Genomic DNA, 18,529 nt, shown 5'->3' on the forward strand with positions numbered 1-18,529 from the left:
GAACAAACTTCGTTTGGAAGTTTGGTGTTATTTCAACACAGTTCTATAAAAAAAAATTGGGCGTGACTGTTTAAATCAAAATTTATTTCAGCCATGACTTACTTTCAGAGATTAGGGGTTAGTGCAGCTGCAAAGTCCCATATTTACTGTGAGAGTGCTCTGGGTGTCAGTGGGTTTGGGTGCCTGGTCACAGCTTGGTTTGGTTGAGTCCCAAGGCTTCAGTGGAAAGCTGAGTGCTTGGTTGGAATTCATCAGAGTTCACGGTCAAGGCTGCAGCCTGAAGAAGAGCCAGAGCCCTTTTAAAGCTTCCGCAGTGCTCTCTGAAAAGGCCGTAATCAAAGTCAACGCACAGTGCGTGATGGCTGACAGCAGCTAAGTTGCAAGGGTGTTCTGGAACTCTGTCCTGCGCTGCCGGCATGTGAGCCAGAGGAACACTTCTGGACGTGAAAGCATGTTCCTCCCTCAAGTCCCCCAGACATGCAGAGCTGCTGTCCCTTGAGTCTGGAATGTCCCCCAGGCTACGTCACAAGGGCCACGAGGGAGTGCTCCAGCCCATGCCTGGTTCTCTGGTCTGGTCTGCGGTCTAGGCTATGTACGGAGACTTGGAGCAGGCAGGATGCTGTCTAATCAGACGGATGCTGGACTGACCGTTGTCAGGAGGAGTGTGGTATCATGAAGTCCTTTGCACCTGTTGTACCTGTCAGATGTGTGCCTCCCGGAGTAGCTCAGCAGGACCCTCCCGGAGTAGCTCAGCAGGACCCTCCCGGAGCAGCTCAGCAGGACCCTCCCGGAGTAGCTCAGCAGGACCCTCCCGGAGTAGCTCAGCAGGATCCTCCCGGAGTAGCTCAGCAGGACTCTCCCGGAGTAGCTCAGCAGGATGCAGGTGCCCTTGTGCTCAGGCCAGTGACTCACTTTTCCTGAAAGGGAACAACCTCACAAACCTCACGAAACATTCTGTTTTCATGTTTAGGGAAGGACGAGGTGTCTGGGAAGTCCTGTTTGGAAGAATGAAAGTGTGGAAATACAGTGTTCGCATGACTCTGTCGTGTCTGGGTCTGAGCTGGCCCCATCTCCAGGCTGTGGTGTCCCTCACAGTCGTGCTTCCTGCTCTCCTGAGTGTGGGTTTGGGCGTAGGGGACAGAGCCACAGAGCAGTTGGTCTGACGCCACTGATGGGGACATGTAGCTTAGTCATGCTGTGTGCCTTTCTGTGCCTCCCATCAACCACTTGTGACCTGTAGCAGCTCTGAAAGCAGCTCGTCTCTTTCCCACTGAGCAGTGCTCCCAGGTTGTCTGGTTGGTTTATTAGAGCTCTTTGTATCTGAATAATTTGTCCTATGTTTCTAGTGTTTCTTCCCAACTCACCATTTGCTTTTACATTTTGTATTCTCTTCGTTAAGAAGTTAAGTCGTGTAACAGGAGTTTTGGATATATTCCTAGAAGTGCTGTTGCTGGGTCATATGGTCATATGAAAAAATGCCTGTTAGCCATTTGTATTTGTTCCTTTGTAAAGTGTCTTGCCCATTTCCCGTGCCCATTTCTTGAGTGGGTTTTTTGTTTTGTTGTTTTGGTTGTTCTGGAGTTCTTTTTATTTTCTGGAGATTAGCCTCTTGTCTCCTGTGTAGTGTGCAAAGATCTTCTCCCATTCTGTGGGTTGCTTTTTTACTTTTTTGATTGTTTCTTTTGCCATGCAGAAGCTTCTTAGCTTGATGTATCCCATTTGTTTATTTTGGTCTTGATTGCTGTTGTTTGGTGATTTTTTTTTTAGGAAGTCAGGGCCTACACCTAAATCTTGCAGTGTTTCCAATATCTGTTACACGACACTCCAGCATGCACCCCTATGTTCATAGCAGCGCAATCAATAATTGCAAAAATTTGGAAGCAACCAAAATGACCATCAACAGAAGACTGGATAAGGAAACTGGCTCATCTACTCTATGGAATACTATTCAGCTATTAAAAAACCGAAATGCATTCACCGAAATGCATTTCTTCGTGGCCAAATGGTCCCATCTGGAAACTATAATGCTAAGGGAAATGAGCCAATCCCCAAAGATCAGATATCACATGTTTGCCTTAATGTAAGATAAAATGATGTAAAATACACACACACAAAGGGATTAAGTCACTTTGCTCAGTTAAATTTGTTAGTGTTTTTCTTTCTTTTTTTCCTTCATTCCTCTGTGTTAAAAGACAGTTTCTGATTTGGTGATAAATTTTTTTTTCTTTAAGTTTTACTTTCAGGTTTCACAGCATTTGAGAAATCGAATGTCCTTGAAATTTAGTGAATGGTGTGTGTTAAGAGTTTCCAAGCACATCAGTGATGCTGGCTTAATTCCAAGGTTTTGTTTCAATACCTTTTGTTCTACTACATTGCTTTTGGATTCTTTTTAAATAATCACAACTGTGTTGTTAAACACATACAGATTACTCCATTCCATTTTATTTTGTTTACAAATACTACTTGTTTTCTAATTTATTGTTCCTTGGGGTAAACTTCAGGATTGTTCAGGGAAGTTAGAACAGTAACTCCAGCTCCATCTCCCCAGGGGGCGCCTCGAGCCATTTGTCAGTGGCTGTGACCTGCTTGGGGATCATGGGGCAGGAGGGTGGTGATGGAGTGAGGGAGGTGGCTCTGGTTGCCTTGGTTGGGGTTCATCTGGATGGAGCTCCAAACTTTAACCGTGGAGTTTGGCTGTGTGTTTGGCAGAAAATGTTGCTTCAGAGCCTGCTTGAAATTATTCCGTTGTAGTTGCATCTGTTACATCAGTAATGATTGAGCAGCCTGCTCTGGAGAGAAGCCACTCACAGCAGACCAGCCAGAGTTCTGGACTGGGTCTTTGCCACCTCCTGGGGGGGGAGACCCAAGTCAGTCATCAGTACAAAGGAACGCAGCAATTGGGTCGGAGGCACACCTAGCAGGAAGACGCACTCCACTGTCTCCTGGGCTTACGCCGCCAGTTGGCCGTCGCTCCCCTGTCTTCTTCCGGGTCCCTCTGGTCTCTGCATCTCAGAAGGTGCAGGGTTCAGCCCCTGGCTGAGTTTCTGTCCTACTCACAGCCCATATGACCTCAGCAGTCTCATGGCCTCTGTCCTCTCCCCCAGGATCCAACACTGTGTGGCTACCCTCTTAGCATCTCCCCAGGGTGTTTAAGGGGCCCTCCACTCAGCGTGTCCCTGCCTTGAACTCATGCTGCTCCCCACACCGCATCTGTTGCAGCCCGGGGCTCACCTCACTTTGTCAGAAGATATGAGATATGTAGGCTTCGAGTGTCACAGACAGTTTCCACTGTGTGTTCTGCTTCTTGCTCATCATGGTGTTTGCAAACTTTGACAGTCTGTGAGCTGGTCTGAGATTCCCAGCAGTGCAGAATCAGGAATCGGGCCCCACCTCACCCCGCCTGTCAGCTAGTGGTGCACATTGGAAACCTTGGCTCAGTCTCTTCAGTCTGGCCTCATTCACAAATGGGCACCAGAGGTCCACTAACAAACTCCCTGGGCAAGCCATAGTTATCTCTGCCGTCGTCCCACAGTGCCTCCTTGCTGGCCTCCTTGAGTGTGGCTGTGTCCCCTTCATCTTTCTCAGTGTGGTAGGTGCTCCTTGAGTGCCCGTGTTCAGAGCCTTCCCACAGATCTGCCTGCAGCCCTGTCCATTCCCTTGCGGGCCTCATAGCCTGTGCTGGGCACATGTGGCTGCCAGCCTCCTTCCTGCCCCTTCAGTGTGGCAGGTGCTTGCTTGTCGCAGGTCCTTGGCTGCAGCCTTTCCTTTGTCCGTAGCTTAGTGGATGGATCAGCCGTGCCCTCCAGGGTATTCACACAGCCAGTCTCTGAGGGCACCCTTCCCTGGGCACTGTGCCTGTGTAAAAGCTCAGCCCCTCACCCCTCCCAGATCACTCCTGCTCCTCCTGCTTTTTCTCCTTAGCTTGTCTTTGTTTAACATCCTGGACACCTTGCTTGTCCTGGGTGTCCTGTGTCTGCTGCTGGATTGTAAGTGGTGTACTCAGGGATTTATTTGTATTTCATTTCTTTTGTAACCTCACATTTAGGACAGAGCTAGTAGGTGCATAGTAAATTATGGCTGATTCAGTGAAGAAAAAAATGTAAAATGCCTAAGTGCCTAGCACGAAGTGATTGGTGTATAGCAGTACTGTAAACTGCCTATTACCCCCCCATTTTGTCTCTCAGAGATAATTGTGTTATATCAGATGCTTGTGAATTAAATATTTTAAAATATGGTCAAGAAGTTGTTATTCAGTGAATCTTCTTGGACATCTTTTAATGAAATAGAAAGGAATTGAACAATTATCTTCTCCCACACCTGCCTGTGCATTTAATTTTTCATGTTTATTGCTTACTTGGCGTGATGGATCTCTGCTTGTGGCATCCTGATTTCCCAGAGGCCCTCTTTAGTGTGCCGCAGAAAGGCTGGGTCATCCTGGGTGAAGGTTTCACTTGAAAGGCTTGCTAGTCAGTGAGTCCAAAGAGGGACACCACCTGGAATTGCCTGTGCGTGCATGCCCACAGCATGCAGGGATCCAGTGCAAAAGCCAGGCTGTTTCCCCTTTTGTGACTTTGAAGAAGGCCCAGCCATGACCTAGAGTCTGGAGGTTCCCTGACATTCTGCCCACCTATGGCAGGTGTGGAGGGTGGACTTCTGCAGAGCCTTGTGTGATGTAATCAAGCAGGAGTTCCCTCATCACGAACTGGCATGCTGCTTCAAGTGCAGTGCTAACTCCTCCAGGTCTTCCCTCCCTCCGGGTCCGAGCTGAGATGGCTCATCACACCTTCTTCTGCTCTTGGCACTGTGTGGCCCTTAGGGCCGCAGGGAGCTGAGCGTGGAAGGAGGGCCATTTCCCACCTCTCTTCTCCAGTTTACGAGTCTCATGGGCGCACCCTGAATATTCCAGAAGGTGTCAGTATGGGATTTTGCTGTGTTATCCACCTCGGCCCTCCAAGAGGCAAAGCGTAGGGCAAGGTGGCCCCCTTCTCCCACTGGTCGGACTCTGGAGAGTCAAGGAGTCAACCGAGTGTCGTTGTGGAGCTCACCAAGTTTGTTCACGAGGCTCGGGGGAGGTTGTCTCTGCTGTGTCCTCACACACTGTTGGGTGCTGCTCGTGGGGAGAACGCCCCAGGTGGGTGGAGAGGGGCTGCTAATGGAAGGTGCATGCCTCTTCGCATCCTTGGGCCGCTCTTTTGTTCAGGTTTTTATTTTTATTTATTTATTTTTTTAAATAAAACACAAACTCCAATGGGAATAACCAAGTCCCTCTTGTAAAATGAACCACAAAGGCTCCTGAGAATTGCAGCTTAGGTTCATCCATGCATTGAGCCATGGAGTATGTTTTTTTGTTGTGGTTGTTTTGTTTTGCCTTAACTCTCAGTGGAGCATTCTCAGGGCAGAGGCCTGGCACGGTGGCTGGCACTTTTGTCTGGCTCCGTTACTCTTTCCTGTCCCTCTGTCTCGTGCCGATCTGTCCATGTATCCAGCCTGACACACTAATGGCAGTCATCGTGCTCTAGGCTGGCTGTTGCTTGAAGTCCAGCCTTTATAGTCCAGAGACTTCTTAAACTGTGTTTTCTTTTCCTTGTAGTTATTTCGGTTCTGATCTGCCATTGCACAAATGACCACAGATGCTGGGACTGTGAAGATGTGTGCTCTGCAGCCCTCCTGCATCGTGCAGGATGCTTCCCTCTTCCCAGGCAAGCAGCCTTAATGTGCAGGGCTCTGTGGAAAGGAGACAGGGATGGGGTGCAGGGGGAGTCACAGGCTTGGGTGGATGCCCCCCTCATCTCCACTTGTGACATGAGTGCATTCGTTTCTTACGGTGCTCTGGCAAATCCTCACACACCTAGCGACTCAGCACAGCTGGCCCTTGCGATTGCACTGGGTCCACTCCACAGTCTGGATTGTCTCCCAACTCAATCCTTCACCAACTGTGCCTGCAGACTCTTTCTTGTGCCCATATGAACTGAGGTGGCATTTGTGGGTCCTGAGGATCAGGAGCCAGACACCTTTATGGGGAGATGTTGACCTGCCATGGTGGGACTGTGATGAGAGCTGTTGATTCGTGTTCTCATATTGCCAACAGCTCTATTTGACCCCGAATGAGAGAGGATGTTTGTAGCAACTCATCTGCCTCACCTAGCAAAGATCGACTACCTCTTTTCTGGAACATTCTCTCATTTGGAAGGCACAGTGCAAGCGTTAGCATGTAAAGAATATCACAGTTGAGAAGGGTAAAAGTTTTTTGAGAAGAGGATAAAGTCAACTTGCTGAAAACAGCTGAAAATTTACTTATGCAAAATAAACCCTTTTTCAGTAAGACTGAATAAACAGTCAGAAGGAGGCATTTCCATTTCGTGCCCCTAGATTTTATTACTAATCACGGTTGAGATTTCTGGACTTACTTCCTGTGAGTACTTTAGTGCCCCTGTCAGTTTGGAGGTCAGACATGCTTTAATCTGACACGTATCTCAAACAAGCTGTTAGGAGGCAGAAAGCGCTTTGCACCACTGTCTCCAAACTCATGGAATCCAAATGCCAGAAGCCAAAGGTGACGGTTTCAGATCCTCCCACCACTCCTGTCCTCCCTCGTTTTTTATAGGGCAGCGGGGCAGCTGCTGGGGTCCTCAGGGAAGCTCATCAAGCCTAATAGGGTGTAGGAAGACATGAAGAAAGCAGCAGGTGCCCAGTCCCAGCATCCTGAAATGGGGCTGTGCGTCACTGCCAGCAATCCTGCCTTTGCTTACGGGGGTGGAGAAGGGGGCTGAGAGCGTCGAACCTTTCACAGGCTCAGGGTAGTGTGGGTGTGCTATGCTCCTGGGTCCATGGAACACAAGGGCCTCAACTGGGAGCGTCCTTAAACCCTCACTGTCAGTCACACTGCTGTCCAGCTTTTCCTGCGGTGGACAGGACAGCCCTGTGCCCTCCAGTTTGGTCTGTCTCTCTCCACCTAACGCCACACAGGGCAGTAGGCATTTCCGACTGTTCTTTCATGTTCCTTGTGCTAACAGGGTACTCTAAGTTTGCATTTGCAGATGGCTAGCATCATCTGACTCTAGACCTGGGTGTCTCTTTACACTTGAGTTTGGCTGGCATCTGGTTTCCAGGGCTCGGCAGTGCCCAGAGGTCATAGGTCAGCCTTGCTCCACTGGCCAGTCATATCCATTGGAAATAGCCCAGGAGCTAAAAAAAACAAACCCAGAATCCTTTCAAAGGAAAAATTGAAATAGGGGAAGACTTTGCAAAGATGATGTCACATCTTCTGTGATGTAGATAAAAATAGGAATGTACTTTAAGATGTTTGTGAAAAATTGGAATTAAAAGATGGGTTTATCTTGGTACAAAATTGCTTCAAAATCCACGAGTAGGTTTTTCATACTTTTTTTTTGAGACGCCTCATAAGCACCATTTCCTTTTCTTCCACTGAAGCATCTTTTCATTGTGTTTTCTGTGAACTGGTTGAGGTACCTTGTTAGTGAGCTGACATGTCCTCCCAACCCTCCTGCCAGTGAGGAGGGCTTGGCCAGATCGCTGGTCCTCAGGGGAACTAGAGGTGGTGGGGAAATCTGCGCCCTGCACGAGGGCCAGCGTCGGCCCTGAAGAGCCTGGTGCCCGCAGAGAGGCCTAACTCCCCGCACGGCAGCGCCACGTCCTGAGCAGTGGGATTCTTTTCTACACTGGCAAGGCGGTAGATCTACAAATGCCATGCAGCTGGCAAACTTCCTCTGGCTTCTCTTTCTTGAAGGAATTTGCTGCCAGTCCCTGGGAACCTCTGGTACAGCTGATCTCTGAGGTAGTTGGGCTAATATTTTTTTTTAAAGATTTATTCATTTTTTATTACAGCCAGATATACACAGAGGAGGAGAGACAGAGAGGAAGATCTTCCGTCCTCTGATTCACTCCCCAAGTGAGCCGCAACGGGCCGATGCGCGCCGATCTGAAGCCGGGAACCTGGAACCTCTTCCGGGTCTCCCACGTGGGTGCAGTGTCCCAATGCATTGGGCCATCCTCGACTGCTTTCCCAGGCCACAAGCAGGGAGCTGGATGGGAAGTGGAGCTGCCGGGATTAGAACCGGCGCCCATATGGGATCCCGGGGCTTTCAAGGTGAGGACTTTAGTCGCTAGGCCACGCCGCCGGGCCCGGGCTAATATTTTATTTTTTGCCTTTGACAGTCTCTCTCTCATATGCATGCACACACACAGCTTTGTAAATGTAACAATGAGTTGTTTCAAAGCAGGCACACCTGTGTCACTTTGGAACATTGCCAGCCCCTCCGAGTCCCTCTTACTCAGGTTCCATCTGCTTCCCCTCACGAAGGGAGTCACTGTTCTGACTTCTGGCAGGGCCAGCCTGGTTCTGCAGCCGGTGCCCCAGAAGTGCAGTACAGCTCCACTACCATGGGTGACCGGGACCGTCACGGCTGCTTCCCAGGGTGCACATTTGTGGTGAGCTAGAAACAAAACCTGGGCCTTCTGATGTGTAATGCAGGCACTGTCACCCACTAGATAAATACCCACTCTTGTCTGTGACCTTTAGATGTAAGTTGATTCATACAATGTGTGTTTGTTGTGTGTGTAGTGCATTTGGGAGGTGCCTCTGAGTTAGTATGAATTTGTTCACACCTGGACTGCTGGGTCCACGATGAGGAAGTTGCGGCATAGCTGCGAGTCTGATTTCTGCGGCTTGTAACCAAGGGAGCCTTTGTCCCAGCGTCGGCTTGTTTCCCAGTGGTTTTGCAGTAGGTTTGGCGTGCCTGCCACAAACGAGTTTTTATCCAAAAAGCAGTATTTATGACTCAGCTTTCTTTCATTCTCCTTACTGCCCACATTCAGTTGAAGAAGATTTCTGACCATCGACAAAGGGTAAACCTTGGCTCTGAGTGCCATTGGGTGCCTGGAGAGCATCCGTAAGCTGGGGCTCTTCCTTTCCTTGCCAAGAGGATGGGCAGAAGCACCTGCTCAGGACCGCCTCCCAGGCCGTGTGGTGCTTCAGGTCGAGGGACCACGGCTAGTGTTTCATGGTCCCATGTAGAGGGACCTGTCTCCTGGCTCCATGCACGCTGCGTGAGAACACATTTAGACAAAGATGTTTTTCTGCGGAGCACAGGTTACATTGCAAGAGCCATGAGCAAGATTGCTCAGGTGTGCCCTTGGTTTTGTCGCCTAATAAACCCTTCCTCATGGTGGTACGAATAGACTAGGGTTTAAATGTTATGACTTTCAAATTAACCTTATCATCAGTTTATAGGGTGTTTTGGAGGGTGTAGCATTAGTGCATAGCCGTTTGCTGATTCTCCCCAGCCCCGCCCTTGTGAACTTATCTGGCCAGGGACTTTGCAGTGCATGTCAATTTCTTCTCCCTTCTTTTAAAATCTTTCTGTAGGACACATTTTCAGCTGTCGGATGGCTGTTTTGTTTTGCTGATTGAAATTGTGTGTTGTACTGCCAGCTTTACTTTAAAAAAATTGCACAAGAAATATGAAAGCATTCCACCTTAACTCTCATTTTGACACTTTATATCACTAAAATCGACCAGTTCCTTGAGTTCAGTAGACATCAGTTCCTACCATTGTACCATTTTGTAATCCTAAATTTATTTGTAATTCATAGAACTGAGGGCCTGGTGCAGTAGTGTAGTGGTTAAAGTCCTCGCCTTGCATGCGCCCCGGGATCCCATATGGGCGCCAGTTCTAATCCCGGCAGCCCCGCTTCCCATCCAGCTCCCTGCTTGTGGCCTTGGAAAGCAGTCGAGGACAGCCCAAAGCCTTGGGACCCTGCACCCGCGTGGGAGACCCGGAAAAACTCCTGGCTCCTGGCTTCAGATCGACTCCGCTCCAGCCGTTGTGGCCGCTTGGGGAGTGAATCAGAGGACGGAAGATCTTCCTCTCTGTCTCTCCTCCTCTGTGTATATCCACCTTTCCAATAAAAAAATAAATAAATCTTTAAACAAATGTATTTGTGATTCATAAAATTGAGCAGATACAGGGAAGACTGAGCTGTTTTTGTAAACAGAAGCGCCGTTGGTTCCCAGTGCTGTCTGTGCCTGTTTGCCAGCACCTGGCTTCCTGTGGATGTCTAGCTCTGCCTTTACCTTCTTTCGCACGGCTTGCTTGGCCATAGCCTTTGTATCTGTTGACTTTCAGTGTTTTCTGTTCACATAGTCCACTGGTTTCTTCAGCAGCTGTTACTCGTCGGATTTCTTGTTTGCTGTTGACAGAAACTCACTAGAAGAAGCGCAGCAGGCAGGGGTGTTGATTGCAACGTCCCTGCAGGAGGGACGTGCCTCTGTGAGGTTGCGTCTCCTCAGTGTTCCTCACCTCCTTGTCCTGAGGCGGCTCCTCCTCATCCTTCCATCTCTGTTGGACGCCTCTGGGCACCTGGCCCCGGGCGTGTCAGTGCACTTGCTGATCATCCACTGTGATCGTGAGCTCCAGAAAGATGGGGCCAGGCTGTCTTGCTCCCCCTTGTCCCCAGCTGTTGGCCATGGCCTGGCACAGGGTGCCCCTCAGAGGTGCTTGCAGAGTGGCTGAGCCCTGCCAGCCTGGTGGCTTTTGATGCAGTTCATCTCTGCTCCTTCCTCTCCTCCTGACCTGTCACCGTCCTCTCCTGCCTCCTGAAGGTGGGCTTGTTTACGTCTTCCACTCACAGTGCGAAGACTCAATCGGAGTCTCCCCCAGGAGTCATGCTTCCTTCCCAGCAGTTCAGACCCCTGGCTCAGCCTGTCCACTTGTCCAATGTGGCTCAGTCACTGTGGCTGGGCTGGGGTAGTGGACAGTGCCGTAGTACTGGTTACCGTGGCTTCCCTGTGATCTGTTGATTATGTAGAGAGGCAGAATTGTGGCTTAGCAGCCTCAGTCCGTGTCCTCCTGCCAGTTCCTAAACTTCCAGGTTCTCAGATACACAGGAAAAGCACCCAGGAAACATCCTGTCTGCATAGTTCCCACCTCCCACAAAGTATCACATGGACCAGCTAATGATGGATCGGTTCTCTGCCTTGGTGACTGAGCCGTTTGAATACCATAGTGGACACCAATAACACCTGAAACAGAAACTTTTTACTTTTTACTTTTTTATAAAGATGCATTTTTATTGGAAAGTCAGATATACAGAGAAAAGGAGAGACAGACAAGAAGATCTTGCATCCGATGATTTACTCCCTAAGCGGCCACAACAGCTGGAGCTGAGCCATTCTGAAGCCAGGAGCCTGGAGTTTTTCAGGGTCTCCCATGTGGGTGCAGGGTCCCAAGGCCTTGGGCCATCCTTGATTGCTTTCCAAGGCCACAAGCAGAGAGGTGGATGGGAAGTGGAGCTGCCGGGATTGAAACTGGCACGTGTATTGGATCCTGGTGCATTCAAGGAGAGGACTTTAGTTGCTATATTGTTGCTCTGGGCCCCGAAGTAAAAAGCTTTTAAACCTCCACTACCTAGAAGCTGAAAGCCTGATAAGGGTGAAAGATGAGACCTACAGTATAGATCAAGAATATGTTATGGCCAGCGTTGTAGCCCAGCACGTTAAGCTGGCAGTAGAGATGCTGAAATCCCATGTGAGCATTGGTTTGAGTTCTGGCTGCTCCACTCCTTTCCAGCTTCTTGCTAATGAATCCAGGAAAAGCAGCAAAAGATGGCCCAAGTGCCTGAGCCCCTGACACCCACCTGGAGACCTGGAAGAAGCTACAGGCTCCTGGCTACAGCTTGGGGCTCATTTGGGGAGTGAATCAGCAGATAGAATGTCTCTCTGTCTCTGCTTCTCCCTTTAGCTCTGCCTTTCAAAATAAATCAATCTTTAAAAAGATGTGCAGCACAAATGTGTGTCACGGTGGGAAGACTGAGATGTGAAAGTGAGAATGTGGATCTAGCCATGCTCAAAGTGAGTCAGTCTGTGAGCTGGGAGTGCCCTAAACTGAATGGCTCAGGAAGGTTCAAGCGGAGACACAGCTCAGGCCCCACTAAGTCCCAGGAGGCCCCATGGCCTGGAGGTGGGCTGGGTTTTGTCTGGCATAAATGGGACTTGGCAGGGCCCAAGCTCAGAGAGCTGGCAGGGAGCCACAGGCCCAGGTCTGCTAGTCCTGTGAGGCCCTGGGGAAGCAGCTGAGGGCAAGAGTGGAAAACTCTGAGGCTGTCTGGCGAATGTACTTGCAACCCCGCCCTGCTTCTACTCTCGCTGCTTTGGGTGTGGTATTTTCTGCTGCCTTGGTGGGAACTGAGGCCTTGGCTTATCTCAGAGACTGTCAGGGAGGTGAGAGCAGCTGGACTGGAGGGGCGTGGCCTGGAGCTTCCCTGGGTTGCCCAGAACTCCCGCTATGCATACCCTCAGCCCTGGTTCCTAAGAGGTGCCTGCTAGCTGTCTGCAGGTCTGGTGCTGCAGCCCAGCCTTATATCAGCCAGGGTGACTGCTGCATTTTTCTACCAGAGCCTGCAGCCACACAGGGTAAGCTGTGGGGAGCCAGCGAGAGAGCACATTTCCTCGCAGGCCTCTCGGGCAGCGCCAGAGGGCAGCTGTTTGTGTGACAGCTGTTGCTGTTTGAATGGTGCACGTACGCCCATCGCCGCTGGGGCAGTTGTGCCATGCTCTGGCATCCAGGTCCGAACTGTGCCCCTCACACTGCAGGACCTGGGGAGTCCCTTAGGTTCTCTGCCCCTGTGGGATGCTGATGCCCCTGGCCTGTCAGGCTCGGCTGCTGAATGTGGCTGTCCTCACTGAGTCCAACAGTGCAGGACGCCTCACTGTCCAGTAGGTACGACTAAACCAGTGTGCTGTACCACCACTTGTCGCTTGGTGATGGTTTCCTCTTCCTGGGGGTGTGAGTTTTGCACCTGACATGCAGACATTTGATCCCATCCTCCTGCCCTCTGAGGTCCATCTATGCCGAGCAGCTCCTGAGTTTGGCTGGTCTATGCTCAGGAGTCTCTTGATCAGAAGCAACCTGGGTAGTCTCCAGGCATTGCTCTTCTATGAAGGCATGACTTTACATTCTATAGTGTTAATGAGGCAGCTGAGGATTCTGTGCAGACTCTCTAAGGCCTAGGACAGGGACTCGGGAGTGGGGTGGAGGGCTGCTGAGGAGATCTGTCATGTGTGTCCTGAGGCCCTGCTGCCTGATGAGGCATGGCTGTGGGAGCTGCTGCTTCCCCATCTCTCCTGGGGCTCGTGAGCTGCACCTGCGCTAAGGGCTGGCCCTGATCAACAGCGAGGTGGTTCCCTTGATCCATACCGGGGCTTCCTCTTAGCACTCCATCTTTCACTCCTTGGCTCAAGGGTTGGATGCTGAGTGGTGAGGCCTGTCACCCTGGAGGATGGTTCTATCATTTCCTTCCCCTACAATGTGGTGAGCAACCTGACAGTACTGAGCTCTGGTTTCTTGCCTCGTCAGTGTGGCTGGTAGAGAAGCTAACGTAGTGGAGGTTGTACTAGAGTGGGTGCATGTGAGGTGTCACGGTTGGAAAAAGTCGATACTGTCTTTAGGAGAAAAAGTCCTGGTTCAGCCATGGGACTGGGGCGAAAGGAGCCCCTTGCAACGTGGCTGATGTGGGGAGTGCCCGAGCCAGGCCGGACCCAATGTTGGGCACTCAGGCCATGCAACCTTGTGGTGATTGACTCCTAGGCTGTTCCCAGACCTGAGAGATTTCTTCCCTCAGAGTAAGTACACCATGAGGGAATCTCGGGAACTGGATTAGGCTCCTGGCTCTGCCCTGCTGACACCATCTTGTGGCAGGAAGTGCCAGGGCAGTGTTCGGCCATGGGGCTGGGGCAAAAGGAACCCCCTGCAGCGTGGCTGCTGTGGGGGGTGCCCGAGCCAGGTCGGACCCAATGCTGGGGACTCAGGCCAGGGTCACTGTAGCCACGCAGTGACCAAGTCCTAGGCTTTGGGCGGCCAGTTGCCCAATGGGTGTACGGCTCTGCCTGCTGGCCACCCGGCAGCGAGCTCTAGGGTCTTTAGGGTAGGTAATTGCTGCCTAGGGACATCCAGGGATAAGGACAATGTGAGTGTAGGTGAGGGATGAATCCTGTGTGACTCCCAGCAACGGGGTCACGGAACTTGCTGACAAGCATGGGGACTGAGACTTGGTGGTTTGGAGGAGAGAGTGCATAAGATCCATTTTGGCCAGACCGATTCACCAGCCTACATGGGAGTCCTCAGATAGACTGTTAGCATAGAGCATCTCTGACTGCCACATGCCAGTTCACACTAAAGCTGTGGCTGGGGGCATGCCTGCAGTGCTGGGTACCAGTACCTGATGGAGTGTTGAAACAGAGGATGAGTCACATTAGGCAGGGTCATGATCCTAACTAGCACATGAGAGAACCAGATCTGGGGGTAGATTCTGTGGGGAAAGTGTGGGCCAAACCCTGTAGAAATACAAGTCCTGCTGGTTAGCTCAAGAGTTGGGTTGGTGATGGGCTGAGCTATGTGTGACCATGCAACCTGCCATCACTTCTGGGCAGGTCAAGGCAGCAGCACCCCAGCATGCATCCTAAAAGAGGGATTGGGTGTGCCAGGCTGCAATGTTCACCAGCTCATACAAGACCAAAATGGAAGGACAGACTATGCCAGACACTGGCCTAACACCCACTGGCATGTATGAGATCTGGATCTGGGAGTGGGTCAACTGGGGGAACTTGGGAAACTCTCACTGATGATCACATGGTCCAGGCCTGGAGGTTAGGCAAGCTAGGCATAGTAGCTCCAAAGGCTGGCTAATGTGTGAATTGGTTATGGAAGAGGGCGGACTGGGCAGGGCTGAGCAAACCTTATCTCACAAGCAATAACAGAAATCAGGCTAGAGGACAGATCATGCCGAGTTAGGCTCTTACACTGGCTGGTTTGCATGAGCCAGGGATGCCAGGACACAGCATCGCAAGAAAAGGCCAAGACAGGTGAGGGGCTATGCCAAGCTGGGTTAGAGCAACCACTAGCATGCGTACGATCTATGGCTGGAAGCAGACCTGGTTGGGGAGCTAAGAGAACACCCTGGCTGGGTTGGGGTTCCCGATGGTGAATGCTACAGTGTCTTTTGGCACGAATGTGGGCTGTGTGCATCAAGCTGGGTTAGACTCCAGCACCATCTGGTGCTCTGGAGGACCAGGGTGTATGTAGAACAGACTAGGCTAGGTTTCTACTCCCTACTGAGCCATGTGTGAGCTGTGTCTGGGTATGGACGAGCCTTGTCTGGGCTGAAACATCTAACAGTAAGAACCGGAACGGGGTGAAGGCCAGTCAGGAAAGGCCACTATTCCTGCCAGGACAGGAGGTGGACTAAATAGAACTGGCCCATGGACCTACCGGTATGCACGAGATCTGGCATTGGGAGAGGTTCTGATGGAGGAGCTTGGGAAACTCCTCTGTAGGAACACAGTCTCTGCAGGGGAGCGCTAGAACCACGATAGGGAGCAATCCAGAACAGGCCAGGGAAAGGTGCCCACTGGCATACGTTTGAAAAGGTTGGGGGCAGACCAGGCTGAACCAGTTCATATCACCTGCTGGCAAATCTGAGCACCAGAAGAGAGTGTGGGTCATGCCAGGTTCGGTCACAAGACATACCAGTACATAGTATGGCTGGGATTGGGTGGCTGCTGGGCTGGGTTAGGCTGTAACCCCCACCAGCATCAACTGGAATTGGGGGTGGGCTGGACTGGGCCAGGCTATAGCACCCACTGGCACAAAACTGAGGCAAGGGGGGCTATGCCAGACTGGGCCACAGCACCCAACCAACACATGTGAGAACCAGCAAGGGAGGGGGCAAAGCTGGCAGGGGGAATGTGGAGGGCTCCGCTGCTGGACTGCCACTCCCACTGGAGAGTGTGAGCTGGGAAGGAGGCATATCAGACCAGGCAGGGCTAGAAAACCTGTGGGCCTCATGTGAGCTAGATCAGGGAAAAGCCAGGCTGGGCTGACTGTTCCTACTGGTACAAGGATAAATCAGAGTGGGTGAGGGTTGGTTAGGCATTGCCACAGCATCAGCAGGCAGAAGCTGGCACTGGGGTCTAATTCTGTTAAGTTAAACCACAGAACCACCTGCAGAGAGCATGATCTGGGAGTGGGAGTGGCCCAGTAGGGAAAAAATGGGCACCACTCTCTTGGGCTACCCACTGGAAAGCAAGAAAACCAGGATTGGGGCAGGGGTGGCTAGACAGAACGGCAACTACCAGCATGTGTATGGGCTGGAAGGTAGGGTTAGTTGGGTTGAACTAGCCTTCAATGCCCATTGACATGTGTAAGAGCTGAATGGGACGTGGGACAGACTGGACAGACTGGACAAGTCTGGTGTACGTACTGGCAAGCATGGGAACCAGGGTAAGGGACAAGCTTGGTGGGGCTTACTGGGAGTCTCCCCGACTAGGCTGCAGCTCCCATTGGTTTGCACGAGGGCCAGGTGTGTGCTGGACAGAATCAGGCTTGACTGCAACACCCATTGGTTCTTGTGGAAGACAGGGCTGCAAACAGAACTGACCCAGCAATTGCAACCACCAGCATATGTATAAGATGACTGGGGAGACGGACTGTGTTGCTCCCTGTACTGGCAAACACACGCAAAAATCAGGTCTGGGATCACCTTAGATGAAGTTTCTTTGGGGATCCCTCCAACTGAACTGCTGATCTCAGAACCGCAATCATGAGAATTGCAGGTTCCATGGTCTGACCGTGGAATGCACGCATGTAGGAGGCTCAGACGGAACAGTGGACAGCATATCCAAGTGCACATGGAGGAAATGGCGGTCCATCAGAGCCTGCAGAGGACACCTGGTACCTCAACAGAGGATGGAGGACAGAACAAGTCGATCATCTGCCCCAGCCATGTGTTGGCAGTGAGGATCAAGGCAAATGGAGACTCTAAGGTGGACTATGTTAGCTAGTGGATTCTGGAGAGATTTCATCATGCTGGAATGGCTAGATTGGCAGCAGTTCAGAACTGTTGAACTATTGAAACCACTTGAGCAGGACCCTCAGAGCATGTCCCACATTGGGGACCTGGGATGGGGTGGGAGGTTGGGTGGGGCTTCTCCCATTATCTCCCTCCTTACCCCAGATACACACACACACACACAAAATGAGGGAACAATGGTCTTACCCACTTTCCTGTAAGCCTTGACCCTTTTTGCCGTAGTCAACTATGTAAAGGCTATCAAAATGAAAATAATAATAATAAAAAAATTTTTAAAAAAGAAAAGAAAAAAAGTCCTGAATGTTCCCTGAGTCTAAGGTGAATGCCTTACAAAGCCTTCTCTGTGCTCTGGACCTGCAGAATCCAAGGTTCGAGACCATTCAGCACACGTGATAGACACAGCTGTGCAGCCGCAGCACTGAGTTGTGTGTGATGTTTGTGTTCATTTGTTTCTCTCATCATGTAATAAACAGCTCGTTGTGGGGAAATTTGCCACATCTGTTCACTATGTGCGTGCATGCAAGTTCTGAGGATGGGGGTGGGTCCTGGTGGTTAACACATGGGCCCTGCCTGGGGGCAGCTGAAGGCAGCGCCTGCTTTGGAAGCAGGAGGTAACAGGCATAAAGTAAGGACCTGAACTGACACACATGGACACTGGCCAGTGAGGATGTGTAGACAGGCTGGCTCTTGGCCCAGTTCCAGGAGATGTCACTCAATGTGAGCTTTTTGAGTTAAGATGAAGAATGGTCAGATGCTGAGAGACAGTGCCTCTCAGGCATCAGTGAGGTTTGCAAAGGCCAAGGAGCAGCAGGAATGGCAAGTGGTTCCGAAGTCATACAGGCCAGCAGTTCTGTGTAACAGAGCACAAGCATGAGGTACAGGCACGGAAGGAAGCCTGAGAGTGAGGTGGAGTGGGGAAAGTTCTAGACAGACTTTGGTGCCAGGCCCTGGGATTCTGGTCTTGTTCTACAGCGGCCATCACTGGTGGCTGATACGGAGAGCTCAGAAAGGTTTGTGCTGTCATTCACCTGGACAGAGGGTAGTGAGGCAGAGTGCGTGTAGGGGTCAGGAATGATGGATGGATGGGAGGGTTTCGTGAAGCAGGAGAACTGATTTGGGAGCTGCTGTGTTTACACAGGAAAGCAATGAGGTGAACCCCAGCCGCTGTGGGGGATTTATAAATAGGGAGGAATAGATGACAGTCATGGAAAGCAGTAGACACAGTCACAGGCTGAAGAAGCAATGTAATTGAAAAAACTGCAGCAATACTAAGGGCCAGCAGGTGTCTGATGTGGGTGATCATGGGCAAGGCTGATGAGAAGGTAATTGGTGGGGAAGATACTGAGTCCAGCTTGGGATGTGTGGGACAGCTAAGCGGCCAGTCCTGCAGACTCTCAAGTCTGCAGTTCAGGGAAGAGATCAGAGTGGAGATGCCAGTTTAGGCTTAAAGGCTCACAGCAGCCTGTAGGTAAGAGGATTGTGTGCAAGAAGCGTTCCATGCAAGGTCTCTTGCAGAGCAAGAAGGGCGTGGGCCCAACTGCTGTGGCGAGCACTGGTCTGTGGAAGCCAGCTGCCAGGGAAGGGAGGTGGGGCTGCCAGGCGACAGGGCTGCCGTCGGGTGCTGTAAGGCTGCCTCGTGTCTGTG

At 51.1% G+C, this 18,529-nt stretch overlaps 1 protein-coding gene across 2 annotated transcripts in view; it reads left to right on the forward strand.

Annotated features, from left to right (window-relative positions):
* ZFAT (zinc finger and AT-hook domain containing) overlaps nucleotides 1-18,529 on the forward strand; it is a 174,062-nt gene that overhangs the window by 80,252 nt on the left and 75,281 nt on the right. The window lies entirely within an intron of this gene.

This window comes from Ochotona princeps, chromosome 9, assembly GCF_030435755.1.
Source record: "Ochotona princeps isolate mOchPri1 chromosome 9, mOchPri1.hap1, whole genome shotgun sequence".
Lineage (NCBI taxonomy): Eukaryota > Metazoa > Chordata > Mammalia > Lagomorpha > Ochotonidae > Ochotona > Ochotona princeps.